The sequence below is a fragment of the Bombus pascuorum genome, chromosome 2, assembly GCF_905332965.1.
Source record: "Bombus pascuorum chromosome 2, iyBomPasc1.1, whole genome shotgun sequence".
Classification (NCBI taxonomy): domain Eukaryota; kingdom Metazoa; phylum Arthropoda; class Insecta; order Hymenoptera; family Apidae; genus Bombus; species Bombus pascuorum.
The window spans coordinates 257,098-276,639 of record NC_083489.1 but is presented as its reverse complement, the minus strand read 5'-3'; the positions used below and the strand labels follow the sequence as shown (position 1 = coordinate 276,639).

The 19,542-nt window shown below is 48.0% G+C and overlaps 1 protein-coding gene across 4 annotated transcripts in view; it reads left to right on the top strand.

Annotated features, from left to right (window-relative positions):
* Window positions 1–19,542, top strand: part of LOC132916184 (leucine-rich repeat-containing protein 24-like) — a 143,330-nt gene that overhangs the window by 66,489 nt on the left and 57,299 nt on the right. For 2 of the 4 annotated variants that reach the window (XM_060975961.1, XM_060975959.1), the window contains one exon: window positions 14,361–14,406. The exons of the other annotated variants lie outside the window; for them this stretch is intronic. The gene's annotated coding sequence lies outside the window, so the exon portion shown is untranslated. The remainder of the gene's footprint in view (window positions 1–14,360; window positions 14,407–19,542) is intronic. 4 annotated transcript variants of the gene reach the window in all.

The window sequence follows — 19,542 nt, the reverse complement described above, 5'->3', positions numbered from 1 at the left end:
AGCGTACGGAGAGAAACGGAACGTTTTCCCGAAATACAAAGTTGCAAAGAGAGGCTAGTTTATCTCTATTGTGATCTTCCTGTTTTGTAATAATCCTGTTCGCTCCATTTATCGAACACGAGCCAGGCATTTTTAAAGCGATCCCGATCCCGATCCCGTCGATACAACCGCGACCAACGGATATCTCCGCTGCCGCGTACTGTCCGCTTTTCAAACAGTTTCGCCGTGCAAAGTGTCACCGCGTTTCGCCCGGAAACGAACGAACGCATCGTCGTCGGCTAATTTTCATATCGCGCTCGTGATAATTAAGCCCGTGCGCGACGCGTCACCCTCGCGTTTCGACGATTTTCAAGGAGACCGCTCTAGTCCGTGGCAACCGAGCCGGGAAACGTCAACCAGCTGTAACCAGCGAGCATCGTTACAAGCAAATTAACCAGCCAGCTCTGCCCTGTTTTGTACCGTGTTTTCTCCTTTCTTCTCTCCCCCACCCTCCCTCCCTCCCTCCTTTCGTATGGTTCGCAAGCGTCGCCACGCAACGAGATTCGTCGCTTTTCTTTGAAACGAACGAATCAAATAATATTTTTCGTAGGAAATATCGCTTTCGCGAATAGAGGCTTCCACGAACGAGTTGTTCCAACGTCTTCCGTTTTTTCGTGATTTTCTTTTCCACGCAATTTTTCATCGATCAGCTCGCTTTATATGTAGATGTAAACGAACCAGCGGCAGCCAGTTACTTTTAATACGAAAAAGTAAATTGAAAATGCAGATAAAAGCTCGCGGCGTTTGGAATCGTGACTAGGTAATAGCGGGTGTACGCTACGGTTCGTTTCAAAAACGTCAGCAACTTTTCGATGCTTTTTTTCTTTCATTCTGAAAAGCGTCGCGCGTTAATAGGTTTCGCGCCACGTAAGATCAAACTCGAAAGATCGACGACGAAACGAGTACAGGTAAATTAAACGAAACATTTACATTATGAAATTACCAAGCGTTTATTTAAAATCACGCCTTTTCCACGTTTATTTCACTTTCGAAGAATAGAAATTTCAAATCGTCGAACTTGTTGCGTTGTCAAGAGTCATCGGGCCGTACGCCGCGAGTAGAGAAACTTCTTTTTTTTCCTGGCATTTTTTCATTGCGATAAACTTGCAACATTGCGTATCCGGTGAGCGATTACGGTTAAAAAAATTGACCTTACCAAAGGTTTTCTCGTATTTTTTCCCGGGAACAAATACGCGGTGTCGGACGTTTCATAGGTCGGTGAAAATTCGCCCGTTTATTTCGATCGCAATGGAGGTTTCATCGACGCCAAAAGCAGCATCGACGAATACGAATACGCTTTTTTCTCCTTGTTTTTGCCCTGCCATGTTAATACTTGGACTGCATCGAAAGTTTATGAGAGCGTTAAAAAATAGCGAGCGGCGTGCATGTACGCCGTCGGCTTTCCCAAACTTTCCAAAGCGTACGAATTGCGAACAGTAGCTGGAAACCAGAGCTGTCCGTACGTATATTTTTGAAATAGCTTACTCGACTGCCCCGTTCGGTGTTTGTCGTGGAAATTTATCCTGATATTCCTCGCCAATCCGCCCGCCTCTCCCTCTCTCTCTCTCTCTCTCCTTTCCGCCTGTTCTCTTACTTCCTTCCTTTCTGTTTTCCTCCTATTTATAAAGCGTAAACACGCGATAGGTACCTTTGTTTGCCGCGTTTCATAAATATTCTCGAGATTGGAGAAATTACTTTTCCGTTTCTCTGTTTGTCAACGTCGCGAGCAAAGTTTGCGCCGCGTCGGCTTCGCAAAATCGTTCGCTTCTTTTCCTCGCATTCCGGTTCGGCGGAATCGCCGCTCCCTTATCTACACGCGTTTCCTTCAAAACTGTTTCTCATCGCGAGGCAAAGTCTCGAACGAACGTTCCTCGCATCGACAAAGTCTCGCGGCGTCGTTGATTTTATCGTTAATAAGCCGGCGATACCGACGCTGCGACTGCTTTATCGGCCGGTATTTATTCACCGTCTAACGTTGCATTATTCAGTGGAACGCTCCATTTTCGGCCATTGCTTTTCTTACTGTCGTTCCATTTACTCTCCGGATTTAAGAACAAGCGAGAAGCACTTGGATCTTTCCTTTCTGCCGGGATTATGCTTTTTCCTCTCCATTTTTACGTTGTTTCTTTCGAGCTTGGCTGCTCGATCATAGTTGCGCGAGGGAAACCTTTTTCGCCATAGACACACACACACACACACACACACACAAATCCACGCTTTTTACCGGACGTTACGAAATTTAAGACCATCGATCGTTCAACGTTTACAAGATAGTTTTTTTCTTACGCTTAGGCTGACGTAACGAAAAGAGCCGCGTGCCTTCTTTGGACTGTCATCGAGGTTGCCGTTCGATGGCCGGCGGAGCAGTTAATAAAATTGCGATCGTTGGAGGATCGAAAAGATGTCCGTGGTCTCGAACGTATATTTATCGAGCGAAGAAGATTCGTGGGCCAAACGTCCGGAGGCCTTTGAGCTCTTTCCGTGTTTTGCTATCCATTCTGAGTCGGCCAAATCGATCAAATACCGGCGACGATAAATTTGCGAATAATCGACGCGGAGCGTCGAACACGAAAACCACCGGGTCCGACCTGAGTACCAGGAATTCGACAAAGCGGTCTCGTCTCGCTCGTAATTTAGGGATTCTGCAGGAAACGGCGGGGAATTAACTCGCTCGCTGGTGGCTGCGCGTCAAATGCAAAACGCGCTCGACAACCCTCGCTCGTGCTTTCTCGGCCCTCGTGTATATATTCTTCGCGAACGGGCGTCATCCTCTCCGGGCGTAGACACGTTTACGCCACTCCTTCCAGATGTTGGTTAACTCTCCGCGCGGAAATAGACTCGCCCCGTGCCCCTTGAACTTTTCGAACGAGGGTGACGCTGCCCGGTACAAGCGGATTATAGAAGGAAATCTTGGTGACGATAAGATTTTTCCCCGGATAATTCCTTCTACGATAAGAAATAATCGATGATCGAGGAAATCAAGTTGCGAAGGAAAATACAGGATGACGGGAAATTTAACTAAAATTTTCTATCGCTCGTTTGATCGCGGTTTTCAACGACGAACGCGGAGAACACGAGGAGAAGCGGCAGCGATTCGTGAGTCGGTAAAAAATGGGGCCACCTTCGATCTCGATGCTTTTGAAATACCGTTGCAAGGATCGACGTTTCCAACAGTTTTGTCCTGTACGCACGGCCAGTGCTCTTTTATTTACGAATTACAGGGAAAAATATGCCGTAGCTCGGTCCGAGTTTGCAAGCTGGGTCGGATTATAGCATTTAGTAACATTCACGGCTTATCCTTATCGATGTAAACGTAAAAGATGCCAAAAGATTAATATGAGATACCGAGGCCTACTTTCCCGTATAACCGCAACGCTAAGGCCAAACACCGCGTCGGTTGTACGTATGCGCGGGAAAAAGTTGTTTAAAACGTCGAGGTTTAAGCGATATATTCGATATTCAAGCGATATACGAGAAAAGTTTCGCATTGTTGCGATAATAGGATACGTTAATAGCCACGGTCACGGTGCATTTAAGCAGATTCGTAAAACGCATTGCCGCGTTTTACCAACGTAAAAACCGTCATGGTCGTTTCAAGCCCGTCTCTGCGAATAAAAGACTCGATCGGCGAATCAGCGCGCACGGACCGAGGAAAAAGAGAATCAATGTCGCGGAAAGGTTCCGTCGTTAAACGGATGCACTCGAGTTTACCAGCAGCGAAGAGACGTCGGCGAGAGGGAGGAATGGTTTCGGTGGTTGGATGATAGATAGATATTTGCTTTGACGAGGTTCGGAGACGCGAATTTGAATGGGCGGTGATTCTCGCGAGAGCACGCGTATTAAAAGGATCGCGCTTTCGAGAGATCGGTTTCTAACGCACGGTCGTTGGCGCGTCGTTCGATCCGCGTTACGGCCGCCGTTCCAGCGATATCCAACTTTTTCGCCCATTCTCTGGCGTTGGTTCCGCGGCTAAGGGTGAACAATCGGTCGGGCACGCTTCGCTGAACGTCGCGTCTTGTTTTCGGCGCTCTGCGTATCGACAGGTTCGACAGGGCACCGTTGCTCGCGTTCACGGTGAAACGCTAGGAAAAAAGCGGCCGATCGACGGTGACTCGATTGAAAGCTGTCTGCGCGATGGCTGAATATTTACAGGTGGTGTTTGTTGCGCTGAAACGCGGCTCGCGCACGGTTTTCAGCAGATTTTCAAGTTGCTTCGATAAACGTACCTTATTTATCGAACTTGTCTGTTTATTCGTTTACACTTTCTCGTTTTTACACCGGTGATAATCGGAAGACGTTGTCGAGACAGAGAATCGAGCTTTTCTGGCATCGTAGGCGAACGAAGCGTTTCTACCGAGCGAGATATTGCTCGCGAGAGAAAGTGTCAGCGGTATTTGTCACGCTCGTATCGCAACAAACGCGCGTATCCTCCGGCTGTTTGAAAATTATTCCGTTCAAGGACGGGACAATAACGTATAAACGGATTGCCTGCGAGACGTACGTCCCGCATGATGTTCGCGAATATGACATCCGTGTGATCTTTCGCGAGACTGATCCTTCTGTGCGAGACTTTGATACGTCTCCTGATACGACGACGTGCGTGTAACTATCGAATCTCTGTCGGTTTCGTACGTTCGTGCGTGAACGGTGAAAACGGGAACCCACCATTTCCATCTATCGATCGACTGAAAATTCCTAACAATTTAGTTAGTAGCTAACGGAAAATATCGAGGAAACGGTTACAGTTTGCGAATCGCTGAAATACGTTCGACGCGTCGTCGTTGTCAAACCGGCCGACATTTTCGCTGCGAGAATTTACCGTGCGTACGAAATCCGTTGCGTGTCCGTTACAAAGCTAGTTTCAATTTCGCTCGTCCGTGTTCTTCGTTCCATTATGTTCCTTCCCACTTGGCGGCAAAACACACGCGCGTTTATCTCGACCAGAGCAAAAGAAAACACAGACACCTGCTTACCTTCCTGTTGATAATTCCAGCTCTCGTTGTTATACGTATTTAGTACGTCGGACTAAAAGGAAACGATCGTCGTCGTTCGAATATCGAGCGCCGAAAGGGACCTCGTTCTTTTATCTCGCCTTTCAAGTAGATATCGATATCGCGATACCGTCTCTTCTCTCCTTCGTTCCAGCCTGTATATCATAACGCGCGTTCACGACTCTCGATATACATTTTCAGAATAAAGAGATCCCCTTGTCTTCTGATTTCGTATTAGCTTTTATCGATCAAACGAGGAACAAGGTACTTTGCTTAAGGCGACTGATGGCAAATCTTTGTCGCAAGTTTCGCGAGTGTATTTCCAGAGACACGTTGCCGTTATCCCAGTTGCCGAGAATCTGAAACATACGGGCAAATTCTCGACGTTAGCTATCTCGCGAAACTACTTTGCCAAACAAGTAGATTTCTCCGATTCGCGTGGTAAAATCAGCTTTCGGTATCGACGATACGGCTCATCCTGTTTTCAGCGTCTACACGCGTGTCGTGGAACAGCCTGGTCTCGATATCTTGGCAATCTTTCGTTGCCTCGTTCTCTCGATACAGCGTCTGCCAATGAGAGCACGCGTTATACCAGCCGTCCTATTTTTCTTTTCGCCCCGGACGTTCGTCGCTCCTCCGAGACGCAAACGCGGACATCCTTAAAGCTCACGTGCCGGAATCTTTTCCCTTCTTCTAGCAACGCCGCGTTCCTATTTCTTTCTATATTGCAAGAGAATAGCTTTTTCCACTTTAAAACGCTCGAGGTAAATTCAAAGCGAATCTGTTCGACCGAAGGGAACCGAAAGAAAGAATTTCCGTTTCCGAAGAATGGCGAGAATTCGGCGAATTTATAGGTTCGTTATTTACGTTTAAAAGTTAGTTGAAACCGCAGCGACCGCGATCTAATTGGACGAGGGAAGGAAGGCGCGGTGCGCAATTTTAATTTAAATTCGGAGAGGATGTTATTTAAGTGGGCAGCTCGTACGCCAGACGAGAACGATAGTCGGGGTAGACCGCTTGGAAAGGCCCGAGTGGAATCCGCGCTCCCCTCGCGGCCCATTTATCGAACGTAACGACCGTTCGTGCAACGTCACTGCCAAAGACAAAGTTCACCCGTTGTAAGCGGTTATCCGTGCGGAGAAAAGCAAGAAAACTTTCGACGAAAGTTGGCCTATTTTTTGCCGGTTCGCCGACGAAAAGTCGTTAAGCCGTCAGATGCACTTTCTCGGTCCGCCTCGGGAGCCATCGCGGCTTCAACAGCTGCTCGACGCGGTCTAATTTGTCCGGACGACGTCTCGTGTTCGCGATTACATCGCCGGACAACGCTCGACGAGACGAAACTCGCCGGATTACCTGCACGCTCGTAGCTGGCGTTAAGAAGAGAAGCGAGACATGTTGCGCTCGCGAACGCAAAGTCGAGAACGCTCGATCGAGAATTTCGCTAGTCCGACCGGTCTAACTACGAACGATCAGGTGGACAAACGTATCCGTTTGCGTCGTTCTACGTATAGACATTGACGCGATCGTGATTTGTTTGCCATTGTTCCTCCTGTCTAATAAGATCGATACGTAGCACCTGTCGCTGGCGGTCTATTGACGTGGCAAGATATACCAATCACGAGCACACGGATACGATTAGGTTTGTAGCGAGTAGATTGCCGCTTACTCGCACGGAATTGCGGCTATCGCCGATGGATTCTCAGCGTCGTCCACTGTCTGGTAAAACTTTTTATTTTACCATTGCCCGTCGTATCCCATTCGAGACGACTAACAACGAACAACTGGAAACCGCCACGTTTCGTTCGAGTTTAGCTACGATCGTTCCAGCACGACGTGACGAATTTCCTTACACGTTGCTCGAGCGCGTCGCAGGTAGGAACGAACGTTTCGCAGAATTCTGGCGAAGAACGCGTTACGAAAGCAGCTCCGTTTATCGACGAACGACGGTGGCCGTTTTATCCGTTCAAAGTTCCGCGTATCGTACCCTCTTCTGCCAGATTCGAGCGACTCTCGGTGTCGAGCTCGTTACCGTTTGCAAGTTCTTTCCATCGGTACGTATCGTTTCGTTAGGCTTTCGTCGTTCGACGCGTTCAGCGAGCATTCGCAAGTTTGGCGAACTGATGCACGAATTATTGTCCGGTTCGGCGAACCTCCGTGTTCCAGAGTTTCTTCCTTTTCTTTTTCTTTTCCTTTTTCTTTTCCTTTTTTCCCCTCCCCGCTCGTGGAAACCGACGCATTTTTGCGTCACTCGGTCGCGAATGCCTGCCGAGTTGGAATCTCTTTTTTCCTACGGTAATTCAGACTGCGCGAGGTTTCGTGCCGATGTTGTTGCGGTATATTTCGTAACGCTGTAAAACTGGTCCTCGAAATTTGTAACGTCCCGCGGGAGCCGTTGCGCAGATTTTTTTTGTAACGGCTAAATTTAGAGTAAAATGTTTCAACGTCGCTTTTATACCTACTTTGTTAAGCATATATTAAGCATAAAACGATATATTTAGCACCTCCGCGAGCGCTTTAAAAAGATAGGTTGAAAAACGAAAGAAATCTAAATAAATAAAAAAGAAATAAAAAAAAAAAGAAAAAAGAAATAGAAGGGAGAGAGAGAGAGAAAAAGGGGGAAAGGAAGGAGATGGAAGGGGACAAGAGAGTTAATAACTCAAACGCGTCGACAAGTGCGCGAGGTACCGTTTGAAAAAAAAGAACAAAAAAAGAAAAAAAAAAAGAAAAAAACGTAGCAGATTATACGACGTTAAATCACTCGGGGTGAAGCAATCTCTTCGAAATACGGCATTACCTCGGTTTTGCCACTCGGGCTACTCCCGTCCTAACAACTTACTTGATATTCGAGCAGCGTCGATTAAAAGCTGCTTCGCTTAATTCACCGTTAATCCGTCTAACAGCACGTTTGATCGTCGTCCTGGCAAAGGGAGCCTGCGACGCCTTGGCCGGAAATATCTTTGGATAAAGACTATTTTTCGCTAGTCGATCAGGACAATCAATCACTCTGCGCGATGAGCTTGCCTCGAATAACTCGGAGCTCTTCTTAGGCTCGCAACGATCTTCCGCGTAAATCGATCGGCGCCGTTGAAGATATTCTCGCTCCGTTGCGCTGCGAAGCGCTCAACTTGCAATTTCGATTTTTCGGTCAGCTGTTCCAGTTTCACTGCGTTCCCTAAATATCACGGCTATCGTATACGGTGCAGCGAATATGAAACGGAGAAGGTCGGAGCGTATCTGTCGAGCCACCTTCGTTTCGATCCTCCCGTATTACGTGTAATCTTTCAAGGATATGCCCGTACCGTTGGACGTTCTGGCAACCAACGACGAACGCGGCCGAGTTAGTTGTAAATTTTGCACGCCAAGTTTCGATAGGTCAGGAATAAAGTCCGACGTTTCGTTGGAAGTTTCCGCGACGAGGAGCGAATCGCTCGCACCTCGTCCAACTATCACCCCCGTCCACCGTCCAACCTTCTCGCGTAATTTCCAATAACGTTCAGACTTGCAACCCCTTTATCGAGAGAAACTCGTCGAACGAGGTGTTTTATCGGTATTTCGCTTTAATTAACTTTTTAACTTTATCGATAAACGTTCGAAACATCAACGAACGCGTGCGTGTCAAAGCCCTTGGCCAGAAAGTCGCGCAACCGACCAAAGATGAAACAGCGTCTTTAAACTACGTCGCGCAAGAGTCGGATTTTTTTTTTTTGTCGGAAATAAAACCGGTTGCTTTCTACATCGTTTAACGGATGGATTCCTTCTGCAACCGCGAATGTCAGCGTTCCGCCTCTAACGTAATATCAACGCGGAAACATCGCTGCAGACTCGTATTTTCTTTTCGTTTATAACCACCTTTGTCTCTTTTCCCCTCTTCTTGCCGATTCTCCTTTAAAACAACCCTTCCAAGCGGCTCGCTGTCTCGCGGTAGTTACGTCGTAACGTCGTAACGTCGTGACATTGTGACGTCGTGACGTTGGGGAATAAAATTGTCGCCGACGCGCTCTCACCGTTTAGCCGCTGTTTTTGCATAAACGCTGCCTCGACGCGACGTTTTCGTCGCGAAACAACACGCTGAAATATGTGCTCTCTATTATCCTGGAAACCGAGCCGCCGATCAATGTCAAACGTCTCGATTCCGTGGACGCGACCGCGTTGAAAGCAAGCGAACTTTATCGCGGGCCGTGACGATTCAAGTATAGGCGAACGTATATCCGCTATAGGGATAATTTGCAGGATCGATGAATGATCGATCGGTCGTCGTTGCTTTCGTCTCGAGCCTAGCGATTAAGAAACGGGAGAAGTTAATTTTGTTATTTACGACGTCGGATGTCGCGGGGCGGGCCGTGACTCGAGACACCGGCCAGCTGTTAATCACGGTCTACATAGAACCGTACTTTAATTACCGTAGTTAACGTCGTAATATCTTGGGAACCGCGGGCGAAACGGAGCAAGAGGAAGCTAGGGGGCTGTAAGCGCGCGTGTTCAACGGAAAGTTAGTAATAACGAAACATGGTCGGAGACTTTGATTCTTCGTTTGGTCGCTGAGCTTAGAAGGCGATCGCGCGATGCGCGATACGTCCACCATGTCCATCGAACTTTATCGACAAGAAAGCCAAGTTTAACGGTAAAGTTTAATTTCGCGCAGCGAGTGTAAGAGCCGATTCGCCAAAGAAAATACAACTAGAGAAGCGGTAATTAAAGTGGAAGAAGAAAACTTGGCCGATATAATTGGATCGTCTACCATCGAATCGCAAATAACGCGTTAACGTCAGAAGCTTGTAAACGGTAGGGAAAATCGACGAGTTTCCTCGAAATTCGAAATCTCGCGTCGTATTTTTTACTCCGGCAAATTAGCGGCTATGAGTTATCGTCGGCAGCAACAACAACAACACGGTTACTCGATATCCGTGGCAAAGACTGACCGTCGCTCGATCTCGGCACAGAAGCAATCCGCTGTTCTTCCGTATACTCGGTCTGCCGCGTTCTTGCCTCTGCACGCCTTGCCTGTCAGATCCAGCCTCGCATTAATCACTCGCTCCACTCGCTCGAACCAGAGAACCCTTCTATCTTAAATCCTCTCCGCGGCATTCACCGGTGGAATTCTTACACGAAAGGATTTCCGGAAGCAACGGGTTTGCAACGGGTTTGCAACGGGTTTGCAACGGGTTTGCAGCGGGCTGTGTATTTTCCAAGGGGTGACGACAACTCGGTAACGAAAGGGCGTGCGACGGCCGTAGGCCGTGATAAAGAACGCTGTCACCGGACGGCGATCGAAGACAAAAGGGGAACACGGTACGCGGTTCGTAGCGGCGCGGCGTGGCGCAGCGGTGAAAAAGGGGGCCGTGAATCTCCGTCGCTTTCGGCTCTGCAATTATTTTTTACCGGTCTCGTATAAAGGGAGGAGGTGGCGACCGAACGAGGAGAGGGGTGAATCGCTCGGGATGAAACAAAAGGGATCAGCGCGAGGTGCTCTTTATTTCCGGCGACGGGTTGCCGCGTTATTATCGGAACGGGGCGGCAGCGAACGGAGACACGGATCGACTGAAGCTGGGAACGACGGGGCAGGAGGTTTTAACCGGCTGAGAAGGGAATTAGGGACAGCGGCGAGGAGGGAGCGGGAGGCGCGAGGCAGGGCTCGGTGAAAAACTAGAAAGAACGGCGCAGAGTTATGCCGAGAACGCGGCGAAGAAGGGAGGAGAGACTCGATTAAATAAGAGAAAGCGTGACAAGCGAAGGAGAAAAAGGAAGCGGGCAGGAAATGGGGGAAGGCGGGTTGAGAAAAACAGGCTAGAGATAGAAATACGACGGAACAAATGGAACGGCGAAGAACGGAGGAAACGCATGGGAAGAGGTAAGAGGGGATGAAGGAGGAAACGTAGGAAAAGGGCGGATGATGTACGATATAATAAAATCGGGGTCAGGCAGGAGGAGACGAAATTATAGAAACGACGACAAACTTTCTATCGAAACGGTCTGTCCACTTTTAATCGCACATTTATTCGCATATACCTAGTAGGCCTTTGTTCGGCTCGGTTGGCACGAAAGAAACGAAAACCGGAGAAACAGAGGAGGCAATCGATACGTTCAGGTACGGGGACGCGGACCGGTTTAACGCGTTATAATCGTTGTATCGGCGAAATACGACTGGCTAATTCTATTATATGTATAGAAAACCGCGGAAAACGGCCGACGGAGACGCGAAACAGGCCAAGAGGATAAAAGTCGGCGGAAAAGTACGCGAAATTCGATTCGGTCGTTAAGCTTGCCGCAAAGTTTCGCGGTTCTTACGAAAAAATGCAATCGGGTAAATTGACCATCGATGTTAAATACGCTCGCTAAACGGCAATTTTTTCCAAAGAAAGTGTCGACTACGCGACAGAAACACTCCGCTATGAAAAGTTTGCGTTCGTGCGAACGATAACTACAACTTTTCTCCTCTCTCTGCACGGTTGGCGTCTCTTCGAAGATGGAAATCTTATCTGAAATCGGAATAAGTCGGGGTTAGGCTGCGCTTGTAGAAATTCATATCTAAGAAACCGTGTTACACGCTCGGCTGGCCAGATACTTTCTTCACGATTCTGGAAAATCGACTCGCGTCAACGATAAGATTCGAGTCCTTGCGAATCATTTCTCCCGGCACCGTGAAATTTCGCAGAAACGAAATTCGAGATACGTACGTACGTCTGTCGTGTTGCCCGGAGAGCTAATAAAATACGACGAATCGTACGACGTTTCTACAAATTCCTCGACTTTCCCGCGAAATTTCGCTTGGAAATCTGCGAAAGGAGGACGTCGTCGCGCGGCTAAATTCATCTCAATATCCAGTACTCGTTCGCAGCTTCGTCGAGAAATCTCGCACCGTCGATTCCCTCCCGTTTTTAATCATCGGGGCTCGGTGAAATTACCCCGTTGCGTTCGGGCCGCTTTCGTTGCGTATCGCGCGGCAAACGACCGGCGCGTTTTCGTCACCGATACCGGATATCGATCTTGGAATTTTGGCGGAGAAACCGAGTCGAGAAACGTATCTCGCATGGACGCACCGGTTGCTCCCAATTGGATGCAGCCGTACGTCGCCTCGTCTGGCTTCGTTAAAAGCTTCTCGCTGGCAACCGCACCGGCGGCGACTCGACGCGACCGGTGACATTGTTAATTAGAAGCGTGCGCGCGCGCGCGCGGAGAAGGGCGAGCGCAGTGGCGACGAGCGAAAAACGAGCAGCGGAAGAAACTGCCGTGGTGTACGACCTCTTTAAAAAGGCACGCTTCGACGCACGCCCACCGATAGAAAACGCTTCTAGGTGAACGGTAACTTAACGAACGAAACACCACCACCATCGTCTCGGCATCGCCTTCTATACGACTCGGAAACCCCGATCTCTCAACGAATCGCTGCTAATCGCGATCCCACGATATTCCGTCAACGAGCTGCAACCGAATCGTTATCCGGCTCGTCCATCCGTCGCTGCTTTCGCCAACTTACTATCCTTGCACCTTTGCCTCGTGTCTCGTTTACGCGTCCCCGTCTCTCTCAGTTTCGCATCTCCTTTCGTCGCGTTTACGGGGATTTCGATGCGGCCGATAGCTGCGACTTGGTTGGAGAAGCTGATCCGCGCAAACGATTTCCATCGTTAATGTCATTAGAAACATCGGGGTTTCCAGTGGCACGTTCCAACCTCGCTCTTTCTTCCCCGAATCCCAATACCGCGACGACATAGCGGAACGATATTCGATACGAAGACGGTTAATACGGCGTCTAGGTTCTGCCCTTCTTCTCTTTTCTCACCGTACGTGTTTCGATGTTAACGGCAGCGAGCCACGTCAACCTTCTCGCCCCTATCCCCGTTCGACGCGAAACCGAAAACGCAAAAAACCGCCGACACGTTTAATCGAGAGAGCGTTACCGTATCGGCGCGCATGGCGTGGGAGAAACTTTTGTCCGGGGGTGTCGAGTCGCGCCGGGTCCTTCGATACCGTGGCATATGCCGAGTTCGAAACCGGAAGCTAGCTTCCTGTAAACTGGCTGCCGATTTTAAACGATTTGCAGGATAATCCGTTTGTCGTTTAAAGCCAAAGCCGGATAATATCGGTCGCTCGTATATATAGGCTACGATGTTCCCCGAACCGTATTCGAGGATGCATTATGGTACATTCTGGACGGAAGCCACGTTCTCGTGAAAAGTGCCGACAGAAGCCTGGATCGATCCGCCACTCTATTCCGAAGTTTCAAGTCCTTTGTCTCGTTCCCATTGCCAAAGTAGACGGAGCAGAGTTAGTTGTCGGAGCACGCCGAGTTGAAAGAGTCGTCCGATGCACAAAGGTTGGAGGAAATTACGGAGAAAGACGTATGCGCGATAGGTTTGAAGGGGGACGCGCGATCCAAGAACGAGGCTCGTTAAAAACGTTAAAAGGCCAGATCCTCAATACGGGTCTCTGGTTGTAACTATATCGGCCGAGTATAGATCGACGGAGGCGCACCGACTTTCGAACGAATTTTTATTATCATCGACGGATGGTCTTGGAACCGTGGCACAGAGAAAGAACGCGACGCGACGAAAGGCAGCGTAAGATCGCATCTAGAAACGCGGTAACGGTGCAAGGGGACAGGCTCCGACGAGCAAAACGCGGAACGCTGGAAAGGGACGTCCCTCGGCTCGAAAGTCCCGTCCTCGGCGAAACTCCATGGAAACGTGGAGCGCGTTGAAACGCGCGAGCCAACTTTTTGTCGAGAAGCTTCGCTCCGGGGAAGCGAGATCGCCCTTTCGGTACGAGAATGTTCCTCCCTCGCGTACGCGACGACCGCAACTTCCTTTTCGATCATTATCGAAGCTGCTTGGAAATCGTCCCCACTCGTCGTTCCGATCCTTCCAAAAATGTCACGAGTGGCGAACTTGGCCGCTTTTCTACATCTTCTTAGCCGCGATGCTGCCGTCGGATAGCGTGGATAACGTAGGAATTGGAAAACGAAGGCGCACAACGAGTCGCGACGAACGAGGTTTCGCCTGTTCCGTGGACGGGGGAGCGGGTAGACGAGTCCCAGGGCGCCGGTACGAACCGGTAGCGGAGAAAAGTCGGAAATGGATTCCTCGGGGGTGCACGAACGAGGGTAGACCGCGATGTAATATTACGAATCTCTCGCGAGCTCGGCTAAATTCAATAGGAAATTCGACTCGAGGTAGCGCAACCTATCCTTTCACCCTCCCGTCCTAACGCCGCGACTGTCCGCCACGATCACGCGTAATACACACGTACGCGCGATAGTCGGTGGATGAGAAAGGAACAGGAAGAAAGGAATAGTCGCATCGTATCTAATTGCATCCGTTGCCGTTTTTGTTTTAGGACCACTCGACGGATGAGTAACGAAGCGTGGCCCGCTGCTCTCAAGGTACACGGGATACGCTCCCTTTTCTTGTCTCTAACGAACCGTCGCGCAATTTGTATTCCGGCTTACCTGTCGACGTACAACCTGCAGACGCGTCGCACCGTCTCGCCCTTTGTTTCTTACCTTCCTCGTCCACCTTTTTTTTTTCTTTCTTTCTTTCTTTCTTTCTTCCCTCTCTCCTATTGTATCTTTTTCCCTCTTTTTACTTCGAGCTATCTCTCGGAACGATTTGTAGATTGTTTTCTCTTTCTCTCTTCGTTCTTTCTTCGTTTTTTTCTCTTTTTCTCTCTTTCTCTTTTTTTTTTTTTTTTTTTTTAGTCGAGACGAAAAGAGGTGGTCGGTCTCTTCTACGATTCGGCCGTTGTTCGTCTTATCGGGGAGGAAAATTTAGCAACGATCTAAAAGATGGCGAGAGATAACGAAGAGTTGGTTCCGCCAGTGACTTACGTATCGGGGGAGATGTTTCTTTATCGACGCGCGCCATCCTAATTACTTTCATTCCCCTCGGTCGCATCTGTAGTTGGCACAATTTAGATAATTACTCGAATACTCGACGCTGCGCTACGCTTGCACGGCGTTTACCGAGCGATCCGAGCGATCATCCTTTAAGTTATTCGCGTTTGCCGTTCAATTAAACAAATTATCACCGAATTTGACGCAACGTGCTCAAATTTCTACAGAAACGTTATTAATCGTTTTAATATGGAAGGATGATCAATGGAAATTCAGAATCGCGTCGGATAAAGCGGGAAACCGGACGATATCGAATTTCGACCTTCGATTCCCACAGTTCACAGATTTATCTACAAATGTTTTTCACTCGTGGACACGGGATTCCCACGATATCGCACTCCCTCACGCTCACACGTTGGTCAATTTTCATTTTAATCGTGGCAATGCACCGCGGCAATGCACCGCGGCGCTAAACAATTACGATAGGCGGGATCGCGCGTTCGGATTAAATTCTTGGATATCGCTCATTAATTGGCGGTCGCAGATTTCCATTTAATTCCCCGTAATTTGAACGGGATTGACATGTATTTAGAGTGGCGGAAGGCAAACACGCAGAATCTTGGGAACCGTGGCACGCTTGGATCGCACGCGTTCCATATATAGCTTTTGTATTTACGAATATTTACCACGCGATAAATGCTTTCTAGACGATACAGTGCCGTTCTAATTATGCCATACTTGGCAATTTTCTCGATTTACCATCGATTTACCGTCGATTTACCGTCGATTTACCGTCGATTTACTATCGATTTACCGTAGATGAGCCAAATTCGAAATTGGAAGGTTTAATGGAGAAAGTAACGCGAATTTTAAGAGCAGAAACCTTCTCACGTTGAGTGGACTGTGGACGATCGTCGAGTTCGCTATCGAAATCGTCGCAAACGCGAGAGTTGCTCGTGATTAAAGCCGAAAGCTTCTTAAACGTTTCTTCTATATTCCGAACGTAATTTCCACGTTTTTAACATTGACACGTTAGACGACAGATATTTCCTGACTCGACTAAGCGTATCTATCGTTCCAAATTATTATTATATATTAGACTCGAGCGATATCTTCTCCGGCGATTTCTTTGATCGAAAAATCGACGACTCGTTGGTTCCTTCACCTGTTCTTAACGAGCATCGTTTCCGTTCGTTGGAAACGTAGCGTACACCAGCCGTAACACGCCGTTCCGTCGATTTTACCGAAACGGTCCGCAACGCAATAACTAAGCGAGTTTAATGGAAAATCGCAACGACCGTAACTCCAGGAACAAAATTTCGAACGATTCCGCACTGACCACCGCCACGTGCCTTGTGAAACGCCACGGTCTTTAATTATTCTTCGTACCTCGTGGCGTTTATCGATAGTTTCAAGAAACTAATTCGCTCGATATTTCAGGCCTCAGCCCGAATATCCCGAATATCAAACATATTCATAGACGTTTCTGTTCGTCGGTTAATCCGATCGAGCAATTATCGGAGACGCCGTGCATCTAGCGAATTTCGCAGGTGAGGAAACGAGAATTCATTTATCGTTCAAAGGGTGACACGCATCGTACCGGGTATTCGATATTCGACGAATATACCGCGTTCGATTCGATTCGATTCGATGGGCATAGCGACGAGAAATAGCTTGGAAGGAATTTCAGAGAAATTCTTGTCTGTTATTTTTTTTTTTCTAGTAATGTTTCAAGCGTTGCAAACGATTTTCCGACCGCAAAGAGAAAACATTGACGTCCGCTTGCGAATCTGATCAAAAAAAGTCGAGACGATTAGCGAATTTTTTTTAATAATACATTGGCTACACGTAATTGCGGTTTTTTCGTCGAGCAGTCCTCGTGAAATTGTCACGAATCGCTATGTAGGAGACGCGAGAGTCGCGTCCAAGAGTAGCGAAATGTACCAGTGGCATATGCGAATTAAACGTAGAACGTACGAGCGGAGAGCCGTATCGGCGATTCTCCTTCTCGCAGGTTGTCGAACGCAAACTACAGAGGAATGCGGAGCACGGGGACGTTCGCGTGCATCGGGTCCCCTCGATCGAAAATCCCGAGATTTTCCACTTTCTTTAACGCGAACACAGAGCCGAAAGGATTTTGCTTTTCGTCGCGGCGGCATCGCGGAAAGTGTGTTTCCGAAATGAGCGCAGTTTCCCCTAGATCTGCATCGCTCCCGATATCCCGTTGCAAAAGTATCGTCGCGAGAGAATTTTTCCATCGATTGGATTCCTTCGATCGCGAGTTCGTTTGTTATAGAGAGGCTTGCTCGAACGGAAACATTTCCTTTTTCTACTAAAAAAATGAGAACCTTCGAACACGTATGAGAAATATTTAACTCGGGATGGCTCGCAAATATCGCTAGAGATCGTCAATCCTTAGTTTCCTTCTAATCTTGGTATCTTGTATCGCGATTATGCGGATGCAGAATTTCAGGGAAATAAAAATCTATTAACCTCTATCGTTTCTAAATTTAACGGGTAACAAGATATTTCGCTCAGCGTTTCCTAGAAAATTTCCTTCGCGTAACACGAACTCCTTGCTGATATCGAGTTTCCAACTCGAAGAAAGTTTTCGACGAACGAAACAAAACATCTCGGTAGCTGCCAAGTTTTCGAATTATAGCAATTCGTTGTTACATTTTACTGCAAATTCCACGTTTTTCTCGCTCTTGGCCACTCTCGAACGCAATGGAACTCTCTGTAACGTTCCATTAAAAAATTTCCAGCCAACCGTGATGCTCGCGAGACAGACGGTCTCTACTTAAAAAACAGGTGCGCTCGTTAACACGTTTCGATTAACCACGTAGAAGCTCCTAATAAACGCCCGTAGACGACGATTTTTCCCAACGGTCGAACGATTCGTCGCATCGAAGAAATATAACGTAACGATCCTTTGATTCGGATACTTTTATTTGTCAAAGGGACGGCGCTCGATCGTTAGCGATTAATTTCCATCTTTTTCGGACGGTCGTCCACCCATAGAGCTGGCAAACGATTTTACGGACGGAAAAGAGCTTTAGCGCGATCGAAATTTCGTGTACGCGGAAACGCCTCTTTTTAAACGGACATAATCAGAGAACGGTAGTAGCATCGCTAATTACGTTAATTCTCCACTCCCGTTCGTTTGACTACCGGCGACAAGCGGCGCTGAACCGGCCGGTACAATACGCATACAAAATGCAAAACAGACGTTCGTGTTCGTTGATCTTTTAAATCTGGTCGCGTTCGCCGGGATTTTTTCAACCGTTATACGATTAGCGTCGATGAGCGGAGCCGCGCCGTTCCCTGCGTCTCCGTGCGCTCGAAAAATTAACGCGTGCTTTAAACTTGTCTCGTTAAGGCGGATCGCTGGTTTTTCGCATCTTTAACTCCATTTCCGAATTTGATTCGTGACTTTTCTACGTTGGCGAACGTTGAAAGAAGGAACGAGGAAAAGTTGCCGCGATTCGTCTTGGCGTGGAAGAGAAAGCGGAGAAGGAGGAGGGTGGAGGTTAGAAAACTAACCGTAATAACCGATCGAAAAACGGTAGAAAATAAGAGACGCGGTTGACTCGTTCGGTAGCGGAGATAGCGTTATCGCGATCGGCAACCAACCGGATAACGGAAACGGAGATACCGTTATCGGACATTCGCCTGCGAGCTCCACTAATTTTAACCAACGTTGGAAATATCGCGCAACTTTCGAGCAGCGAGTTTATCTCGCGATCTTTCGGTAAGAGAGCCGGATACAGGAGAATACGGTGTTGGAAGGAAAGGAGAACGAAGACGGAGGGAAACCAGCGGAGACTACGGGTTGGCTTGACCGAAGAAAAACAAAAGAGCCAGAGCCCAGGGCTGTTTTATCGTTTTACTTATCTATCTACTTTGTGGCTGCTAGGGGTTTTAGCGTCTTTTATGCCAGCACGTAACCCTAAAAATTACGGTATAACCGTTGTACGTTGGAAGTAGCTTAACGCGCAAGATGGCTACCGATAATTAATTCCGACGCTAACGTGCTACGCGAACCACGCGGAGACAAGCGGACATCGAACACCGAGTATCCAGCATTTCCTCCACGCGGAACAAACAAGCCTAGGAAAATATATAAACCGGTTACCGCGTCCTCCACTATTTTTATCAATCGTGTTCTCGTTGAATTGTTTTCACGCGCGTTTAGAAACAACGACTATTACCAGCGAATTTCGATCCAATTTCCAGGTTTGCTTTTCGCTCATATCTCCGGCGAAATTGCTCCATGCGGCTTTTCGATTCTCTCTTTTTTCTTTCTTTCTTTTTTATTTTTTTCTCCTTTTTCGTTACACCGCTTCATCGTTTGCACATACAGATATAGCGGGTTGAAAACTTAATTTAAAACCGAGAAACGTTACAGTCGGCAAATTAATTTCATTACGTTGATCGATTTCGAGCCGAGAAAAGGTTTCCGATCGAACGAATCGAAGCGGAATCGGCCGCTTAACCAAGTGTAACTGCACTAGCCGCTAATACGTATGCGTATGCGGTTAATTAATAATCGGGCCGTTTACGCAGATTCGATGCTGTGCCGCCGCATTAATTGAAATTCGGTATCGTGCCCTGGCGTTATCGCGACGCTGCTCGATATCGTTGTTCGATCTGAATTCGGTTCGATTATCGGAACGACCTAAGGAA